The sequence below is a fragment of the Lissotriton vulgaris genome, chromosome 3_1, assembly GCF_964263255.1.
Source record: "Lissotriton vulgaris chromosome 3_1, aLisVul1.2, whole genome shotgun sequence".
NCBI classification, from domain to species: domain Eukaryota; kingdom Metazoa; phylum Chordata; class Amphibia; order Caudata; family Salamandridae; genus Lissotriton; species Lissotriton vulgaris.
Genome location: NC_141689.1, coordinates 448,911,267 through 448,930,545, shown reverse-complemented (window position 1 = coordinate 448,930,545; position 19,279 = coordinate 448,911,267). Strand labels below are relative to the sequence as shown.

The 19,279-nt window shown below is 45.7% G+C and overlaps 1 pseudogene; it reads right to left on the bottom strand.

The window, feature by feature from the left end:
• Window positions 1-1,763: 1,763 nt before the first annotated feature.
• Window positions 1,764-3,173, bottom strand: LOC147726616 (zinc finger BED domain-containing protein 6-like; annotated as a pseudogene).
• Between the last annotated feature and the right edge of the window lie 16,106 nt (window positions 3,174-19,279).

Genomic DNA, 19,279 nt, shown 5'->3' with positions numbered 1-19,279 from the left:
CATAAAAATGAAATGCATGCATGATGAAGATAAGTTATAACTTGATGGTTACTAAAAAGTGGTACTTAACCACTCCTACACAATTCAAAGGAAGTATTTCTTATATATGATATGAATATGACTTTTGCCTAGGCTGTATGCCCTCTGAGAAACCATAATACCTGCTGTAGCGGGCTGAAACCTAGCAAAGAAAAGTAAGCAATAGTTTAAGTGAACAATCAATTACCAAACACAAGCGTAAAATAAATGAAAAGGAAAAAGGAATCCAAGAAAACTACGAAAACCATACTAAAGTTAATGTATTATCCAGGTCCAAATGTGTAGTTGTATCTTGCCATTCATCTTTGTTCTCCCTTCCATGAACACTGTGACTGAATTTCATTCTTGGGCGCCTCTGGCTGGATGATGAGGAGGATTGGTAAGGTAAGTGTGAGTTGTTGCTCCAAGTATAATAGCACTGAGTAAAAGGCTGGCCTGAAAGTGTTGATGAAAAAAGAAATGGGGTATTCCAAAATAAGTTAACTGGATAAAAACATTTTAAAAAATCAATTACGGTGTAGTGCAAAAAAGAAAAGATAGTCACAAGACTCGTGAGCGAGAAGATTTTCAGACTGAGGCGGCTTGGATACATTGATTAACTCTACTCTTCTAGTTGCACAGCAGTCATCAAAAAGAACAACAAGATAGGAGCCAGCACAGAACAGTTACAGGACCACACCACAAGACCGGGCCGTGAGTCTGTGGCCCAAACTCCATTTACCTAAATTTTTCACAGTTCCAGACAAAAGGTATTTACAGCAACCTAGTATTTGCCAAATCAAGTGATTAAATCAATGCGCCATTGTCAGTCAATCATACCACTATTCTATTTTACCACTGCACACACATTTAGCCTAGGTCTGCTGTGGTTCTTGTTGATTGATTGTGTTTACCTTGTATTCCACTTCCTGAACGTATTCCATTAATCATCACAGATCAAACTGACTGACAGCGTGTAAAGATGGTATGGTGGTCATCATCATCTGGTGTGGCACGTGTACGTGTTGTCCAACAGACCATCAACAGCAATTCAGTCTGTAGTGAGTGACTACGATTAAGTCCAGACTGCACCTGCAGTAGTAGGAGTACAATTGCATACATATTATTAAACAACATGGAAACATTGACCATCACTTGAGACACAAGTACTTTGTTATATGATATTAAACTACTAGTATACTTCTACTTCATGCAAAATTGCTCTGAGTCAGCAAGCATCCAATGCAATGTATGGCATCATTCATTTCATATAACTGTCTTTCTCTTCTTTGTGACTGTCAAATCACAGATGCAGCAGAGCCTTCTGAAAGTGATCACAAGTTTACTTTAATTTTGGAGCCCTGCTCAAGTTCTGACATTGAAGAGTTGTGTATGCCAGTGCAGACAAAGGTGGTAGCCTTAAGACAGTGATGTGTTTCAGATTGGAAACAAAACAGAAGATGGCTATAGTCACGTACGTTTCACTTGTTATGGAGGGACTGTTAGACGCTACATTATTGTACTATTCTCCATCTCCATCCAATGTATGGCAAGATGGAAATTTAGGTTGAGTCAGGAATATGGAGCAGGACTGTGAGGAGTGGAGTGCACAGTTAAATGCTCAGATGTGCAACTCCTATAGGTAATTAAAAAAGTAAAAGAAAGGATGGTGTTGGTTTTGAAGTTTCAACCAGAAAGACAGATACACACAAATAAATGAAGGGAGAACGTAACAATTTAAAAGCCTAGTTGTCAGGGAAGAGGAGCTCGTCCCCAAACCCTGGTGGTGATTCTGACAGAAGTAGGTCATGTAACCCAGTAGTTATGTGTTCCGACTCGCTCTCCTCTTCCAGCTGTGATTCATGTATTTTGTAGTCTGGTGGTATGAAGTGCTGTTTCATTTTGATCATGGTTAACCTCTCCACGCTTTTGGGCGAGAGACTGGTCCTTTTCACAGTTACAATGGCACCAGCAGCACTGAAAACACGCTCAGAAGAGACACTTGCAACAGGGAAAGCCAGATACTTTATCGCCAGCCTTCTGAGCACTGGCCAGTAGCTTCTTTTCCTATACCAATACACCAATGGGCTTTGCTCCATGAACAACTCTGTTGTGTCATCCAGATAGGCCTGGACCATCCGCTCAATGTTCAGTGGTGCTCCAGTTTGCTTGTCCTCTTTTTGCTTTGTGACAGCAACGGACTTACCCATCCCTTTCTGTAGAAACCAAGCAGCTATTTTTTTTGTTGTGTCTGATGAATCAGATCCTGTTGGTGCTGTTGTTGTTATTGGTAGTGTTGGTGACTGCTGGGAAGCAAACGCACTGCTCTCATGCTGTGAAGAGGAACTTGACTCTGTAGGATGCTCAGTAGTACTTGCACTGTCCTGGGCTGGCACTGGCAGGCCTCTAATTGAGAGCCGTTCGTTTTCTAAATCAGTGGCTTCCTCAGCTATTACAGTTTTGTACTTGGCAACATCCCCTTCTGAAAAAGGAATTACTGCATTACTGTTCACAAATAATTTGTACCGTGGATCCAAAATTGTGGCAGTAATGTAATGTTGATGTGACACAATCTTATTTTGAATCCTTGTATTCTCAGATAAGCGGCTGGCTAAGGCCTTCGCCAAATAACATGCTTCAAGTTTTCCTTCAACACCTTCGTATGTTTCAGACACCTCCTTCAGCTCTTGCTCTAGCATGTACAACAATGGGATAGCTTGGCTCATAGTACAGTCCTCCCTGCTGACTGCACGTGTGAAGACCTCAAAAGGAAGTAGCATCTCTGTCAGGCATTTAATGAGGTCACATTGCCACATCTCAACGGTCATGGCTTTAACAGTAGGATCCCCTGATCTTCTTGTATTGACATAAGCATTAAGTGGTATGTACTGCTCAAACAGCCGATGAAGCATGTAATAAGTAGAGTTCCAACGTGTTGGGACCTCCTGGGTGAGTACTTTGACTGGCATTTAATGGTCACGTTGAATGACCCATAGCTGCTTCCGGGCTTTAAAAGAATGGTTGAAATGCGTGCAGATTCTTCTGCAAATGGTCAGTAAGTTGCTGACTTTGCTTTCATTTTTCAGAAAGTCCTGAACAACAATGTTAATGCAGTGTGCCAAACACGGGACCCTGAAATAGCAACCATCTTCCATGGCCTTCACTACATTACGGCCATTGTCGGTGGCAACAAAACCAATGTTAAGGCCTCTTGGTCGCAGCCATTCAAAGACCTTGCTGTTAAACTCAGCCAAAATGTTTGCAGCAGTATGCGATTTCTCCATAGCAAACATGGCCACAGTTGCATGTCTGTGAGTACCTTTAAAAATCTCACCAGTGCCAATGCCTGCAGATAGCTTGTCTCTAACACCTAAAAAAGAGATCCAGTGTGCAGTGATGCACATGTAATCAGTGGCTTGGCAACTGGTCCACATGTCTGTTGTCAGGAGGATACTATGAACAGCACTCTGCTGCAAGGCTTTTCCAAGCAATTCCAGCACGTCCTGGTGTAGTGCTGGAACAGCAACTCTGGCATAATAGTAGCGGCTGGGAACATTCCATTTTGGGCAGAGGGTTGTCACAAATTCCAGGAAACCCACCCCTTCAGCAAAAGAAAAAGGGAGAAGGTCCAGTGCTAACATTTTAGCAAGCTTAGCATTGTACAAACGTGTTATTGGGTGGTTGCGCTCGTGGTTTCCCTCCTGCCTAAACATGCTGAGAATGGTACGCTGCTTGGTATTTCCTTCAGTTATGCTCAATGCAGTACTTCGCATCGCAGACTTCGCACCCGTACTCCTTGGTGTCTTCGGGTTACTCTTACTCTGGTGCCACTGAGATGTTGCTGATGCGGAGGATGTGGGCTCTACCACTGCAGTGCTGGGGACCAGGGTACTTTGTGTACCACTACCAGATAGAATGTCTCCCTCTTCTTCCTGTTCGACCGTGAGTGGACCTTTTACTACTTCCCCACCAACATTAATGGTTCCTGCTGTCATGCTACGTAGGTGGTCCTCCCACTGGATTGCGTGGTGTTTTTTCAAATGGGTCATTTGGCCTCCGGTACCATAGTTTGTACCAAGCTTACCACGACTAACAGAGGAACGACAAATGGAGCAAATAGCAATGTTCTCCTCATTTGCGCTAACTGTAAAGAAGTCCCACACGGGGAGCTTAAATTTTGTCTCCTGCTAGGGGTGCCACTTCCAATGACGGATGAACTGGAGGATGTGTGTTGAAATTCACTATGTGGCTGCGCAGTAGTACCACGACCTACTTCTGCTGAGGTGGAACTTGTGCTGGATGTAGGACGCTGCTGGCCCTGTGCAAATGTAAAAATGGAAGCTGGAGGTAGTTTTTCTTTTGGTGTGGCCTGTGTTGGAGGTATGCGTGCTACATCCCTACTAGTCGCAGCCATTCTCACTAGGGTTAAAATGTTGGTCTCCATGTTCTCAGGCCCAGGAGTAATGCTTGTGATGACTGGGTCTGACTCGTCATCACCATCATTATCCGGCTGTTCAACATCGCACTCCATAAGTGTAAGGCTTCCTGGAACCTTCCTTTTCCCTAGCCTGGTATTCTTGGGATGTCTCTCCCTCTCATGCTCAGATTGTTGTGGCTCCCAATTGAGATCAAGACCATCAGAAGGGATGCTTGGCGAAGAACTTGATGGACTAACCCTCCTTTTCCTTGGTGGGGATTTGGAAAACAATAGATGTCCTGCATCAGGTACTTCCTCTTCTTCTTGCTCTGCATCAGGCTCAATTTCCTGAACTGCCCCGACTTCGGGAGGAACAACAACTACTATTGCGGGTGGTGGCTGTTGAACAACAACTATTGCAGGCGGTGGTTGTGGTTGTTCTTTTTGAGGAACATCTACTATTGAGGGCGGTGGTTGTGGAACAGCTACTATTGTAGGCGTTGGTTGTGGTTGTTCTTTTCGTTGAGCATCTAATATTGCGGGCGGTGGTTGTTGAACAACTACTATTGCGGGCGGTGGCTCAGGGTGTGTGGAAAATTGTTACGTTTTGGTGAACATCATCTGCGCCATCTTGCCTTTTTCTGATGCCACACTTTTGTCATGTGTCCCCACCATTTTAGCTGCTCTGATCAGAACCACTCTCTGCGCGCCCCTGACCCCCAACACGGACCTTCACCCTCACCAACACCCCCACGCACTGATCACTCCCGCTCCCAGATGCCTTGAGCGTAAGCGGCAGCCATTTTAAGCACCATGGCCTCCCTGCCCTCGCTGATAGCCAGCGCGTCTCTCTCTCTCTCTCTCTCCTAACCTCGCAGGCATCCCTCGCACGCTGACAACCCCCCCCCGCTCTCACATGCCTTGGGTCATAAACCCCTCTTCAGTGCAGCTCTGCCTCGGAATCCCATCCTGTTCCCAGCGCGACACCTCCCTTCATCCCTTTCATGGTCCCAAGTCCTTTGATACAAACCCCCTTTTCCTGTGTGCCCATTTGTCTCCCTTGTTCCCAGGCCGCCACCTGGCCCTGCGGATACTGTTTATCACACCCCCGTACAGTAGGAAGCTTCCCCCTATCAAAGGACCCTCAAGTCGATTGAACACCCTTCACCCCATGAGATCCGATCAACTCCACACATTCCGTGAATCGGCGGAATGTCCAGCTGCGCGATAATCATCACCTGTTGTGACCGGGGTGGGGATTTCAACTGTAAACGTGTGGGAATGGGCTTGAAGCGGGGATTCCTAGGATGCTTTTCCGTACATCAAAGTATTGACAAATATGTGTTTCATGTAATAAAGCAATAAACCTGGGTATAAGAGGCCAGGCCTCAGAGATGCGGTTAGAGCACCTCGTGACGATACTTGCTGTCCGAATTGATGTGTTCTCCTCTGGAGAGAATAAAACCCCGTTTCCTGCCTTTCAGTCTCCAGCGCCTGCTTCTTCATTGATTAATATTGGTGGGTCATAGAGGCGATACCGCCGGGCAACACAGAGAAGGGTCTTTGGTTACTGGTTGTCTTTGCACCCTTCTTACAATTGGCGTCCCAAGCGTGGGGCCCATCAGCGACTCGTGGATCCAGTGGGAGAGGTCCTGACGACAGAGTGAACGACTGCAACGATCGGAAGGTACCCTGTCCGATAGACCCTCGTCTGACAGCCGATCATCCGAACTTCACTGGTTCCGAACAGACCTCTCTCGAGTGATCTACGATCCTGACTGGGAACCATCAGGAGTGCCACGAGGAGTACGAAGAGAAGAGGACGATCGGGCGCTGGATTCGGAAGACAAGAAACTGTCCATGCGGTCCGGGTAAGGTCGTGTAAACACGACGAATTGCGAAAGTGATTGATAATTGATGAGAAAATACTAGTATTACTTTTTGTTAATTTATTGGAGATTCACTGTCTGCAAACGGAGAAACAACAGGCTCTCCCTTTACAAACAGTGAAGGATAGGTACGCATCCGTCGGACCTATCTTTCTCCCCCACTGAACAATTGCCCCTCCCCATTGATTAACTGTTACAGATTGTTTTCTGGAGATTCTCTGTCTGCAAACAGGGAAGAATAGGTCCCCTCTTTGCAGATAGTGAAAGGGTAGGTGACGCAGACCTTTGCGAACCTACTCATTCTCCCCATTGACCATTTTTATTTATTGACCTAACATTGATTGCCCGAAATTGGTTCATGAGGTATTCACTGCCTGCAAACAACGTAGAATAGAAATATTCTGTCTAGTCTTTGCACGCAGTGATAAGATAGGTAGTGCTGACTATTATCCCCATTGTGATCCGTCATGCCTGTCTTCTCCCCACTGGTTAGTAGCCTGTTTAGCCCGGACCGCTTATTAGAGATGAACCATCCGGCTCCGCTGGAAGGCACCCCTAATAAGGACATGTTCATGAAGCATGGATTGATCGCTATAGCCTATAGTAAGCTATGGCATAAGTATACCAAAGCAGACCAAGAGAAGCAGTGGCCACTAATAGGATCCTTCGATTTAGACAAAATAGAAACGGTAGAAATAGCCCTTCGTAATAATAAGACAACGCCTATTATGCTCGATAGTCTCGGTATGTGGCGCAAAGAAGCTACGCAACGAAAGGAAAGAGACGAAGTCAAAGTAGTTAAAGAAACGCGACAGGCAACCCTCCAAACGTCTGGTAGGCAAAAGGAAGGGCCAGCGACGACACAGTTCAGAGGATTAAACATAAAAAAGGGACGGTGTAAAGGGATGTGCCGACGGGACAACCCCGAGACACAACGACCCAAAAGTAATCCCCCAACACTATGCACAGGACGAACAGATTTAAGGCAAAACCAATGTGCTTTCTGTAAATGTCTCGGGCACTGGAAAGCCCAATGCCCGACTCTACAGAACATAAGTAAGAGCGGAGGGTCGACAGAAATAACAGGCCGGCAGGAAGGGAAAAGGCGCGAGACAAAAACAAATCAGACTAACACGGACAGGACGGATAGAACCACCACGTTCGATTATGCTCGATGGCACAAATTTCGTCAGACCAATTTTAACGACATGTTAGAGTTCTGGGACTGATTGCCCCCCTGTTGCCCCCCACTCTGAAAAACAAAAGCAAATACAGGCCTGCGTAGACAACCTCCCGTTAGAAAAAGGACTCAGGGAAACCAAGCATCTGTTATATAATTTAGGATTTAATTACGATAAAGATAACACACAACCAACGATAAATAGAAAAACTAGTAAAACATTCTTTAGAGTAAACTGTACTAATAGGAACAATACAAAACATATTACGCTCACTCCGGAAGTTCTCAAAATGTAACAGGTCGACAATCCCGCCCATCCGGAAGGTGAAACACACGGCACGTGTGGGGCGGGGCCTGCCAACGACCATAGCCCAAACGAAATCGCCGGCGAGAAGGTACAGGAGGCTACACCAGCCGACTTGAAATGGTCTTCCCATGCTGTCCTTCCTGGGGTGACATCCCCTGGGCCACGAGTAGGGAGGGGGGCGGCAGATGACCCCCTCCCTCGTATCCCCTGGTCCGGCCATCACAAATTCCTCCTTTGAACTGATGCAGGGTGGGCTGGGAGGGAGAGGCGACGCGAACGAACCTCTCCCACCTCCACAGGTAGGAGGTTTCCCAGCCCCGGCCCGGCGCCGAAATCCTCCAGCCAGGCCACAGATCTATTTGCGTAGCACAGGACGTACAATGTTCAACGGGCCTATTTTCGCAGCACAGAACATACAATGTCCGACGGGCATACTTGTGCAGCACCGGACATACAATGGTCCCCCAAGAGTCGGAGTCAGGGGTGTAGGGTGGTCATCATGTGCACCCCTGATTCAAAGGGACGGCGTGGGATGCGCCGGGAGAGGGAGGCGGCACGGACGAGCCTCCCTCACCTCCCCAGATGGAGGCTCCACAGCTGCACCCTGGCGCCCCGAATCAAATGTCCTGCTCCAACAGCATGATGTTCTGTCTTTGTCGCCACAAGAAGTTTTCTTCCACTCCTGAAAGACACGACGAAGGGCGGCGGCTGCAGGGTCTCAAAATGGCGTCTGGGCCCTCTGGAAGGCGGGTCTAGGCCGCTGGAGTAACTTTGTCCGGAATTGCAACTCGGGCACTTGCCCACCTGGGCACGAGCCCCCACCTCCGACAGCATCCCCACAGCTTTGAAGATTCTACCAGAGTCCCAGAAGCCCTCGGCCCCTACAGGCTTCCGGTAGGGAACAACTGGAACGACCACGACATAGCCGCAAGATGGTGGTGCTCTCGTGTCTGCACCAGCTTCAGCCTGAACCACCCAGGAACATTGTGGGCTAACGAATTCAAGTGAGTTCCGGCTGAACCTCAACGTGACCTGGTAGGGAAGATTCTACCTCCCTCCCCTCTTGATTGACGGTCCACATTACCAGCCCCTCTGTTAGCACAGGTTCTTGAACTGCCGAAAGGGATTCTGGTGCAACCAACCCGACATCGCCCAAAATGGCGCCGGTATCAATAGGAACTTACGAACACCGCATGGTGTTCTTTAGCTAACAAGACTTGATGTTCTGAGATATGTATGTGAACCTTTGTACACTTGACGAAAAAGGGAGGAGGGTTCACTTGGCGAACATTTGAAAGGATCCCGTTAAAATGTTGATTTCAATGTATGATTTATAATGATATTTATTATGACCAATACCTAACGTCGCTTATGACGCACACCCACGGTAAACGTATAGGAAATACGATTGCGATTAGTATGACTGTGTTTCCAATTATGAAATAAATGCCTCCTTTTTCCTCAACTATTAATAGACATTTTTAGTTTCTCGCAAATAACTAAGTAGACCTTTTTAATGTTTTTAAATGTTGCAAAATAGCCCCCCTACTGTATGTGCTTCAGTCACCGCCATGTTCGGTCAAAATACGATTGCACTCGCACCTTTTACTTACTGAACGATTATGCAAATAAAGGTTTGCAAAACTATGAACAGTTATCGCATACTTTTGTAAAATGTGGGAGTTGGTGGGAGGGCTTTTCTGTGCGCAACCGTTCTGCTCTTTTTTTTAGGTTATGTGAAAAAAAAAAAGGGTTGGTCGGCCCCGGATGGACGATTGAATCTAAGGTATGATACGCTGCCTCCAAATGTGCGACTGAGCTCGGGAACTAACACATGAAGAAGGACCTCGACTTCTGAGAATGGGTAAAGCGAAGCAGTGTAGATGATAGAATGTTACAAAGGTACGATACTCGAAGGTACTCAGGAACGGGGTTGACCGAAGAACTAACGTGCCTTCAGCACCTTACAGGCGTTGAGAAGTGATTTGAGAAGCCCGATAGCCGGACTCATCCACAACCCAGACACCTCGCACTAGGCGTAGTATCTAGCGTTGTGCCTATTACGCATTTCCTCTTTTACTGACTCGTATGCATTTCATTACCTGTGTTCTATGTTCCATGATGCAATCGCTGTGAGGACAGTTACTCACTGTGTATGCTGACAAGAAGATCTGTATGGATGCGCTCTTACTTGTGGAATAAACCTAACCTTATGTTACTTCGATTCATCTTTTAATTCATTCCTATGATGCTATACTAGACACCTCTGATTTCATTTTAGCATTCTCCTACACCCTATCTATAATGCCACGCCCAGACCGTCTTCCCCCTGTACAACCTATCGCTCGCCACCCTCACCACACTGCCCCCTCCCCCTCCTTCTTGGCTCTAGAAACCAAGACCCCAGAGATTATATCCCGAGGAGATAAGACGAGTAAGTGGTAAGTAAAGGTCTTTTCGTGCCCATACGTTTGATATGCTTGAATGTTGCCCCCCCCCCCTTCCTTTTTCCTCCTACCTTTCTCACCCTCTGCAGGTTACCTTGGAATCACGACCAGGAGATAGTAGAGATCTGGTACCACGCCATGTCCGATACCTGAAGCAGACCTACACTGCGAGATGGCTCCTAAAGATACCCAACTCAATGCCTGTCCTTATGTCTAACGTTGGGTAATGCACTGAATAGCCTAAATAATACACGGTCATTCTCCATGTCACACGTGTACTATTTAGCCTATTGTTGCTCTCTCTCTCTGTCTCTCTCTCTCTCTCTCTCTCTCTCTCTCTCTCTGTCTCTCACTCCTCCACACTTTTACTCTTCCTAGCGACTGGCACCTAATTGGCGAACCTGGTGCACCACCTAATTGGCCCCAAATACCACAAGTATTTGCACAAATTTGTCCTAAATGAAATTATATCGATACCACGTTACTACCTCTCCTTTTCTGCTAAAAATGGATGAAGATTAGATTGGCCAAAAGGAAGGGACAGGTAAGACGACTAAAGTTCCCTAATCTGACCCGCAATAAGGGAACTACTTGTCAGTGGCTTCTATGATAAAAAATGTCTATGGTAATGCAACCTTCCCCGTCCCAAGTTGTCTCCATACCCCAAGCAGTAAAAAATGATCAAGACATCCCCGTCTTCCCAGAATGCCCCCAGTTTCGTATCAGCTGCCCGGAAGGAGAGTCCGAAGAATGTCCCTTGCCCCGATACGCTACGTTACTAATAGTCTCCCATAAGGCTCCTCTCACCCCACAGATAAGTTAAATAGTCATCGCAAACCCCGAAGTTTTTGATGAAATAGCCATGTTGTAAGAGACTATGTAGAAATTAGAATGATGTGTGCAAAGTTAAAATCAGATCGGAAATACAAGAACTTGTTGTGATAAAACCTGTTGAAAATAAAATGTTTAGCAGAAAGATAAGGTGCAATGGTATAATGAAAAATCGTTTAGCCTGTGTTCATCCCTCAGAAAGATACCTATCAGATTATGGTGAATAGCACGTTGCACTTTTTCATAAAATGCAAAGCCCTGAAGACCGACCTAGTCTTGCAAAGGCTTGTACTAGGGAAATAAGTCTCTGCCAGAAGAACTGACATGACTGTAATAAACGAATGCAATAAATGGGTATCAGACCTCCTACCACGACAAATGAATGTAATGACCAACAAAACACCAAAGAAATAGCCACAAAGGAACATTTTTGGGAATCCAGCGAACCGATCATCAATTGTTTGCAAACCTCGATGTAGCGGATGTATACCCCAGTTGCTTGGGGTTGGGAGAGAAATAGATTTATGTGATTACTCTCCTCTGCAAAATCTCTAAAGACTGTCTTTTCAAACTCATTCAAGGGTACCACTGTCGGAGGAGAAAGAGACCGGATGTGGGAGCACGCGGCCTGTCCGAAGATCGTGGACCATCAGCGACGGTGACCAAGGCGAGACTGTAACAGTAAGGAGTCGCAGGACGAGGCATTATTTCCGACAAAACGAAAGGAAGGGGCTGACCTGAGGCCCCTGCTCTATGATCGACGTATGCCGAGAAGTCCCCGCTCTCCGAAACTGGTTATGGACCCGTCTGTCTAAAAACTTTCCGTCCCTCTGGTCTGTTCCCGACTTGGCCCTGCTCCATCCCCTCCTCCTCCGACCTACCATAAGGACTACTCACACACACCCCCCCCTTTCCACCTGAACTTTCAAAATCCTCCAAATCCTATTGAGCTATCCAGAATGAGGTATTTCCTGCGTCTAAAGGGAGGAAGCTCCGACTAAGTAGACCACGAACTATGTTAATCTCAGAACGGTGACCTAAACTCCACCAAGGGTCACCCCAGAGAGAAGATGAACGAAGTATGTGGTTCTACCCGCTGCTGAACGCCTCGAAGATGACGGAAACAACAGGAAGTACCCACCACAGAGACTCAAGAAACAAACAGACTCCACAACTCGAAGACCATTGCACTTTTTCATCACAATCCTTTTCTGTCTTCTAATAACTGTGCTCCGGGTTACGGAAGAAAATGCACCTGCCCCAAAACCGTAACGCATTTCTCCATGAGGTCTGGTGAAACGAAGCAAAGACGTACTCTCGCCCGCAGACCTCCAACGACTCAACCCACATGAACATTCCTGTTGAAAGAACGAATTGTAATACAGGCGCTTAACGGTGTCGAAGGAAGACGGCAGAGACTGTTGAGAATTAGCTAATAATGGTTCACGACCATAAGACACTGGAGACCTTGATTATTTTTTTTGCTATGTCTCATTTCTCTCCCAACCACCATTGAATCTGACTATGCTCCCACCGAGTACAAAAAGGACTTACTTACCAGTTCCTATTCCGAATGACTATAAGCATCTATGATCTGTACCCAACACCCCCGCTATGTAATTCCAGTCTGATATTGCATTACTATGACTTTTTCTGCAACAAGTTTAGCGAAGAACCCGCCTACTAGATGACAAGATTTTCAACTGTGATATTTATAATGTGATATTTATGTACAGTTCCTTTGCCTAGGTCTCCATCCCCTTACTTATGACCACCACAGTAGATATAGATAGGAAATAGGCCAGCAAGATGTCTTGGAAATGTTAAAGGGAGGACTGTGGAAAATTGTTACGTTTTGGTGAACATCATCTGCGCCATCTTGCCTTTTTCTGATGCCACACTTTTGTCATGTGTCCCCACCATTTTAGCTGCTCTGATCAGAACCACTCTCTGCGCGCCCCTGACCCCCAACACGGACCTTCACCCTCACCAACACCCCCACGCACTGATCACTCCCGCTCCCAGATGCCTTGAGCGTAAGCGGCAGCCATTTTAAGCACCATGGCCTCCCTGCCCTCGCTGATAGCCAGCGCGTCTCTCTCTCTCTCTCTCTCCTAACCTCGCAGGCATCCCTCGCACGCTGACAACCCCCCCCGCTCTCACATGCCTTGGGTCATAAACCCCTCTTCAGTGCAGCTCTGCCTCGGAATCCCATCCTGTTCCCAGCGCGACACCTCCCTTCATCCCTTTCATGGTCCCAAGTCCTTTGATACAAACCCCCTTTTCCTGTGTGCCCATTTGTCTCCCTTGTTCCCAGGCCGCCACCTGGCCCTGCGGATACTGTTTATCACACCCCCGTACAGTAGGAAGCTTCCCCCTATCAAAGGACCCTCGAGTCGATCGAACACCCTTCACCCCATGAGATCCGATCAACTCCACACATTCCGTGAATCGGCGGAATGTCCAGCTGCGCGATAATCATCACCTGTTGTGACCGGGGTGGGGATTTCAACTGTAAACGTGTGGGAACGGGCTTGAAGCGGGGATTCCTAGGATGCTTTTCCGTACATCAAAGTATTGACAAATATGTGTTTCATGTAATAAAGCAATAAACCTGGGTATAAGAGGCCAGGCCTCAGAGATGCGGTTAGAGCACCTCGTGACGATACTTGCTGTCCGAATTGATGTGTTCTCCTCTGGAGAGAATAAAACCCCGTTTCCTGCCTTTCAGTCTCCAGCGCCTGCTTCTTCATTGATTAATATTGGTGGGTCATAGAGGCGATACCGCCGGGCAACACAGAGAAGGGTCTTTGGTTACTGGTTGTCTTTGCACCCTTCTTACAGGTGAACATCTACTATTGCGGGCGGTGGTTGTGGATGCTGTTTCGGAACATCTACTATTGCGGGAGGTGGTTGTTGTTCACCACTTTTCTGCTGTGTTCCCTCTTGCATGGAGTGTGTACTACTTTGAGATAGCGCTAAGTTTAAGTCAGGCTCAGTATCACTGCTTTCCACCATTAGGCTGGCTACCTCTTCCCCACTCATCTGCTTGGGCCTGAGTTGGTGGCTTGGGCCCACTGATGCGGAGGTGCTGGCCCCAGCTTGGACCCCGATCACCAATGCTGCAGGCGTACTTTTTTTCCCAAAAAAGGTTTTCGGGTCAACACCAGACTTAAGTGTCACTTCCTTCTTCTGTTCTTCCCTCTTCTCAGCAACTTTCTTGGTCTTGGAGGACCTGGTACCTGCTTTCTTTGGGCCCATCTTCTTCAGATGTCAGCAGCAGCACTCAGTTGCACAAGTTGCTGAGAATGATGTCTGGTCAGGTGAGTCACACCACACATGACGTAGTACAGAAGGACATCCGTCTGGCAGTAGAACAGGCGATGAATGATGACGGACACCTCCTCTCAGTCTTCAGTCTTTTGTGCACGTACAAGCAAAGAAGGCAGAATGACATCAGTCGAATGTGGATTTTTTTTTAGCTTTAATTTTAATTACTACTAGAAGTATTACTACACTCAGTAAGAGTAAGAATAGCAAATAACTAAAAAGCCAATATATTGGAAGTGGAACTTGTTTATCCTTAATTTGTGCATCATTTAGGATGGATGCAGCATCAGTGACCTGCAGCAGATAGCAATGGGGATGTGAACAGTAGTAAGCCAACAGGAATAATGGCAAGACACATGCCACTTTGTCAAAAACAAAACAGCACACTACCACCACAGCTCCCAGCCACATGGGCACATATCACAGGTACATGGGTAAAGGCCAGAAAACAATAAACTCAAGCAGGCCTATATACCTATATGGCCAGAAAAAGGAGGATGCCTGTTACACATCACAGCTTAATGCACAAAAAAGAAAATCCCCATGGCTAAAAGGTTTGAAAGTTATACAACAACAACACAATCAACAAAGGCATTTACAGTTTTTTTACACATACCCAAACAGTTAAGTACACCCCAAACACCACATTTGGGAATTCAATGCATTGCCATCCACGCCCTAAATGATGTTAAATTCAACAGACAAAATGGAAACCGCTACATCAAGCACCCCCGCTACGCTGACTACCTCTGAGACTCTAGGCCTACTGGCAGAAGAAATCACAAGTTTGTAGGCCTGCAACAAAACTGAAGCACGATGGAAGGTCACACAAAATGGCCGCCCCCACATGGCCTGGCCATCCCCAACAAAATGAAAAGAAAGAGAAGACAGACAATACATGCCTATGACAAAAGGACAATGCTTGGCTTCGCAAAATGGCCGCCCCACCACCCACATGGTCAGGCCACCCTTAAACAACAAAGTACATAGAGGACAGAAACAGTAAGTGGTCCATGCTCCAAAAACTACAACCAAATGACAACCTGAGGAGTTTCTTTAGCAAAATGAACAGCATTAACATTTTCGAGAAGATTTTATGCAACTCGAGACATATTGCTCACGAGATTGCAAAATCGGTGTGTTCGGCAGCGCGAATTGTACAAAACGTCGTTATCGCATGCCGAGCACGCACATTGAGCGCGCGAAGAAGACAAAAACTGTAAGGTCGCGTTGTCACACTGTGCAAAGTTACCAAAACTATGCGAGCTGAATTCTAGGTTTACCTAGTGCGCAGAAAAAGTCATATTATTCAACACACACCCAAAACCTGCAATTCAACATAAAACACACATTTTGCTAATCAATCCAAAGCCATCCATGACCTACATGATGTTACACTTACAACTTAAACACCACAATAACAGTTGAACAACTTTCATGCACCCAAGATGATGACTTTAGTAGTACCCTTGGGCCTACTGGCAGAGTAGGCCACAAGCTTGGAGGCCTATGGCAAAAACACAGTGGCTTAAAACACAAAATGGCCGCCCCTACCTGGCCAAGCCACCCACAGAAAGTAAATGAACTCAAGCAGGCCTACACTAACTACATGTACTACTAGGGTTACCTAATTAAAAAAAAAAATGAAATTCCACTACAACAGAGTTTGCAATTGAATCCAATGCCATCCAAGATGTTTTACAGACACCACAGACACATGGTTGGACCCGTGGGTACCGCTAGGCCTATTGGATGAAATTTCAAAGACATACAACTTGGCCCCTCATGAAAGTACAAGCCTTCCTAAATAATACGTTTTAAGAAAGATTGAGAAGCACAGAAAACTGTAGTTAAAAAACCCCCAAACCAAACAAACATTTACAGTACACCAATTCTCAAACTTACTTGTAAAAAAAAGTTCAAATCCAAAATTCCTCAATAAATCTAATCAAATGCTATGATGCAGCAGACATACACAAAGAGTGATCCTTCCAGCTCCAAATCCAAATGAAAGTGAACAGCACATGGACAAAGCACTGGGAGGAGCCTGGCGGCAGGAAGAGGAAGTTGGAGACTCAGGGGCACTTCCTTTCTCTTGTAAAAAAAAGTAGAAACAAAAAGAGGACTCCATGGCCAAAAAAATACAGCCAAATCACAATCTGAGGGGTTTTCCTGAGCAAAATGATCATTTTTTATAAGGTTTTAACATGCTCGAGAGATATTCTGTGCCAGATTGCAGTTTCTGCGTGTTCGGACATGCGATCTTACCTACATGGCGCTGTAAGGAAGATCGCGCGTCCTAATGACGTGTTCGTGCACTCGAATGACGTTATCGCGTTTTCACAGTCGGGTGGGATTGTGCGGCCGGATTCTAAACATCGTAGTGAACGCGAACGGGAGAGAAAAGCGAGAAAGCGAATGCAGAACCACGGTAAGTCATTACCGCGCGCATGAGAATGCTATTGAGCGCACGAGGAAAAAAAACTACTACGCTACGCTGTTGGTTGCGAAGTAGTCGACAGCTTCGCGCTCGCAGCGAAGTTTCCAAAAATTCGCAAACTCCGCGAACGGAGCGTAGTTCTCCGCCCAGGGTTAAATAGAAGTAAAAAATAATAAAGACCAATACCGCCCCATGGATGTCAATAGACAAATATAAAACAGTTTGCTCTTATCTGTAAAACAGATAAAAGAGCTCCTTAGGTCAGACAGTCAAATTGTTCCAAAATATATCCAGTGCCCATATAATCCAAGATAATAGGCTCCATGAGCCTCACAACTCATACATATACTCCGGACTCACCTCAAATAAAGGAAGCACCTGGGTCATTATATACAGTATATTTAAATGTAAGACCAAATGAGTCCAAGGATAGCTCCCTTTCCCATGGGCTTCATAGTAAATGGTTCATGCTGTCAAGTTTGTTAAAGAAGGGAGTAAACAGTAAGGCCAGCAGTGGAGTATGCCGATAGAGAATAACATGCCTGCCCATCATACGGGGCCACTAAGTAGCGCAAGCCTGAGTCCACTAAAACCCTATTGAAAGAAACGAGGAGCAAACACATCTACTGGTGTACAAATGCTGTGCAAGTAATGTCATCTCTAACTATGCTTCAGTACATAGCATATCGAATGGAGCAAGCACATCGTAGCCCTTAACAATCACAGCACAATTAACAATCTATGGCTCAAGGCGTCAATAACAGGTGTCCCGTAAAAGAGAACAGGCTTCACAGGCCCATACACAGAAGCGTCACTGAGCGACGTACATTTGTATCAATAGCATTCCGTCCAAGGTGTGGAACTCGATGACAAGAGATCACTGGTTGTAACAGCGTAGGACGACAATGAGGTGCACAGAGTAATACGTGACGCAACTGCAGTGAGCTCAAATAAAAAAACAGGCAGGTAAAGAGTGATCAACATGCACACGATAAACATGGAAATACCTAGAAAGACTAGTGTAACTTCTCCACGTCAGACGGTCTGTGTTAATATAGCTGTTACAAAAAGGGGGCAAAAGCAGGGCAATCAGAGACAACAAGTAAATGATCTATACTGCAAACATTCCAAGCAGTTTAGCATTAGCGCATATACAACCTGGATAGACGCAGGGCACTGGCCAGGTTGTGTCAATAAACTAATGTGCATCAAAAGCACCCACTTGGCCCAATACAACCAAAACGGTAACTCATAGTATCCAATCTTCACATATTAAAACGTGTCCCCTATTGATAACTAGCTTACCTTACTTTTTGCATGGTCACCGGCACAGTGAAAGTGAAGGCAGAAAACTATACGTAATCATGCTATCAGGACACACCCATTGACTGGGAATCGTAACAACCACATTGTGATTCTCATATCCCTTCACCATACCAACTTCTTTGAGGTAAAGAAGAGGGGGACAGGTAAGCAAAGAAATATTAAAAATGGCAACAATTATCAAAATAAACCAAAAACAGCACAACAAGGAATTAGAGTAAAGTACATCTTGGATATAAAGGAGTGTTAGTTTGATCAAACATGACGCATCTAGACCTCACCATTTATAGTTCCCATCAAGCTTGTATTCAATCGTAAAGTTACAGTAATAGGCTCTAAAGGTGATATAGTGTCAATTATACCTTGTGTGTACAGATAGTGTACCTCCTACTGACAGTCTCAAAGTACCGTACTCAAGGAAATAGTGCAACTCTCTGTCAGTGTTGTGTCCCATCAAAGTTGCCTAAAAGCGACAAATCCATTTTTCCTCCTTTTGCCTAACCAGCAGCTCGCGGTCCCCAGCTCTATTGCCAATTGGTACATGGTCAATACCATAAAACCAAAAGGCGTGGTCATCGGGGTGTACATCCCTATAGTGATCACTAATCGCCCAACGCCAAATCGGCAATGCAGCGCGCATTGTAATTCGGTTTATTGATTTATTTATTTACTCAACTCCTTTAAGCGGCATTAAGAGTTTACTACCCCTCCTCCCCCGCCCCACCGCCCACCTCACTCCCTCGCGGAGCCGCCACTGGTTAAACTCGTAATCAAAGCGGATGTTTACATGAAATAATTGATTTTTTATTGATTTACCAGAAATCTTATGTTTTCTTTCTTTGGAAGTTTAAAAAAAAAGAACTAAGAGAAATCAGCATCTTGAAAAACGTCTAAAAGTCAGAAGTAATGAGAGAATAAATATATAGATATGATTCATGAGGGTTGATATATTATTATTGAAGTGATACGATTTTCTAATAGAACTTACATTGTTGTTCCTTTATTTAAGAGACAGAAATACAAGCTTGAAGGCTTCTGTATTCCTGACAAGAGAGTAAGGGATATTAAGTAACTAGAACAGATCAAAACGTGTACAT